This window comes from Zingiber officinale, chromosome 2B, assembly GCF_018446385.1.
Source record: "Zingiber officinale cultivar Zhangliang chromosome 2B, Zo_v1.1, whole genome shotgun sequence".
Classification (NCBI taxonomy): domain Eukaryota; kingdom Viridiplantae; phylum Streptophyta; class Magnoliopsida; order Zingiberales; family Zingiberaceae; genus Zingiber; species Zingiber officinale.
In genome coordinates this window covers 127136995-127140330 of record NC_055989.1, presented here as the reverse complement: position 1 = coordinate 127140330, position 3336 = coordinate 127136995, and positions in this window count along the sequence as shown.

Here is a 3336-nt window from a genome sequence, read left to right as displayed (position 1 = left end):
GTCTGTCTTTGCCTAAACATTGGATTTCTTAATTTTTTATCACCAACAAGTACATGTAAGAATGTGGTCTTAACTGTTCATGTGGCATGAACGGTGGAATTAGTAATGTAGATTTGATGGGAGATTTTGGAGAACCTACTGTAAATGTCAAAAAAAAAAAAAAAACCTTCTTCTTGTTTTCAGTTGTCTTGAGATTCATGTCCTCGATTCATATTCCATTGAAAAATTTGAATTGCCTCGGTGTTATTGCCTTAGATTTTCTCTTCTTGCTTCTCCTCACTATTTGAATATGCATTTTACATACTATATTCCTCAAATTTTCTAGTGTCATAAATCTTCTTAATTTCTCAATAGATTTGGCAGAATTATATTCTTTTTAGATATCTCAACTGCTACTACCTAATGGTTGTATGTGTAGGATCGAACTGCACCAACAGTATGAACTTATCCAAACTAAAATATATATAGTATAACCGGCCTAAGTTCCCTTTTATCCCCTCATTTTAGGATTTTGTTTCTTGTTTAGTTATAATTGTTATGCCTGCTAGCTAACATAATTATCAAATCAACTGTTACTTGAAACACTCTCACTATTTGAATTATATAAATTTTTTTATGTCATAAAACTTCTTAATTTCTCAATAAATTTGACAGAATTTTATTCTTATTAGCTACCTCAAGTGCTACTACTTAATGGCCGTATGAATTTATCCAAACTGAAAAATACACCGTAGCCCTTTTGTCCTCTAATCTTAGGAATTTGTTTATTGCTTAGTTATCATTGCTATGCCTCTAGCATAATTATCAACTATTTGTAAGAAAGTTAGCTCTTATGCACGAGCTAATTATTCAATAACATATACTTGACACACTCTCATTGAGATCAATCTTGGTGTTACCACTCACGCGTGGCACTGGTCTCATTGAGATATAACCTTGGTTTACCTTTTAAGCACGACATTGGTCGAATATAATGAGAATTGACCAGTGAGACAAATTGAAATTCTGATCATGTGATGATGGTCCCATTCCATTTCTAATGAGTGATGTTATCGATACGATGAAGCCTAAATTAATAGGACACTATTATATATAACTCTAGACCTTTCCTCCTACTTTGCATATTTAATGACTTATTCCAGCTGCATGCTTAGCTTGATTTTGTGTTGGTGGTCCATATGTATATATCATTAATGCAGGACAGGACCACAGATTCAATGGTGCTGATGTAGCTGAGAAGGAGAAAGCAAGCCATGGACCACTGAACCAATAAGTTCCGATCCTGGTCAAATTATGCTTCTTTTTAACATCCAAAGCATGTTATTGTCTATGCTTCACCGTCTGCAGTACTTGCATGGTGAATTGGAGTTCTTCTGGACCAACTCACAAACAGATTGCCAAAAGTACGAGGGTTTCTGAAATGTTTGTTTTTATTTGTAGATTACTTAGATTTCTGTCATTTAATTTAGAAGACTATTCATAAAGTTAAGATAACTTAAGCCTGATCAGAATTAGGCATTGTTATGATACTCCATATGTTCATTATTGGTGCTCAGTAAAAATTGACAGATGGGAGGTCATTCAGATACTTCCCTGTTTTTCATTCAGTGGTGTTAAGACAGTTCAGTCAGACCAAAAGGTCATTAAGTACTCCACAATTTTAGGTAATCTATAAAGTAAGAACATAAATGACTGAGGAAACTGATCATTCATTTCAATAAACTAGGATATGATGTGACATATTTCCTTTCTTATGTAATTAAGTCCATATTTTGTCAATTTCTATGCTTTTGGTTGCATTCCCAAAATATGCATCTGGTACCTGAGAGAATCTAGACTTGTAGAGTGAACTACAACCTGGATTTGTATTTTGAGTTAGTGCTGCTTGACAAAACTTTGACTGCAAACTGATGCAGTATGCAGAGAGGTAAAAAACAAAAGTGATTTAGTTCCTATCTTTGGTTACTTGTAAGAATAAATGCTCCACACATGTCTGTAAACATCAATTGATTTAGATGTATTTTCCAGCATAGAAACTATATGTTTGGGGTTCTTAAACAAGAGCCATTTTCTAGAAAGAAGCTCAAACTACTGGAGGTTGGCAATTGATGAGGGGATTGATCAAAATTAGTTTAGAAGTTGAAATAATCATTTATGTTTTTTTTTTGGCATCCCAAGCATTATTGCTTTCCTGCCAGCATAATGTTCAGCCGTCTGCATTGCCATGTGAACTTGTCACGATCAGGTATAGGTGTTCTGGAGGTTCTTGGCATATTGAAATTAATGTTTCCCTGATAATTGTGTCATAATCTTGCCAACTAATTCTTCAGTATTTTGCTGAAGGAGCATTCAAAAGGTGGGCATTCCTGAAAGAGGGCATCAGGATTTCATAAGTTTTAGATGTATAAAATATTTGTTTTTTTTTAAAAAAATCTTTGTAATTATGATCTCATGTTCTTATTTTTATCATGGTAAGATCATGAAATTCTTTTGTAGTTGGGATTATAATATCACAGTTTAAAAGTTCTATTGAGCAAAAGTGAAGCTGTCATCTTAATAACCCTTGCAGGGCGATCCTAATATTCTCTGGAAGGAGATAAATTAGGGGGGATATTTGTCCTAATGCAACAACCCTCTATATGACGAAGGTTAGACACCCAGTGAAATATTTTACACTCGTTGGAAATTGATCTAAGACTTATTCGAACAATCCAATTTAAAAGTTTTGTATGATATTACAGTTAGCTGAAATATGGTGATCATTGTGGCCCATTACAAGAGTTTAGTAAATTGAGATAAATTAATTATCATTAATTTAATTTGATTTGGTTAAAATTTTGTGTTAAACAAATTGATTTGTCTTCTTTTAAAGAAAAAGGTCTTCTTTTCTTTATTAGTGATATTTTAGTTTATCTGATGTTTCTAATAATGGTCGACTTTTTCACTGTTTTTGGTCTTTTGCAAGTAATTAAGGTGGCTAATTATCACATACCCCCTGTTGCTTTGAGTATTTGAGTTATTTTTGAAACTCCTCTACACTATTAAAAAAAGAATAATTTTGCAAAAATATAGCCAAGTAAATTAAAAAATTATTGACAAGAAGTATAAATTAGTGATGATATTAAATGTTCATAGAAATACACTTGAATTAATGATAAATTAAGGGTAGTTTGGTATACAAAATTCTTATCAATATGAGGTAGGTAGTTTTATCCTACTTTGTAAGAGACTATATTTGAGACTTAAACTCATGACCTCTAGATCACATAGCATGTAACTTAAATTACGTAATTACGTACGTGCAATGTGAATACAACCCATTATCATAACAAAATG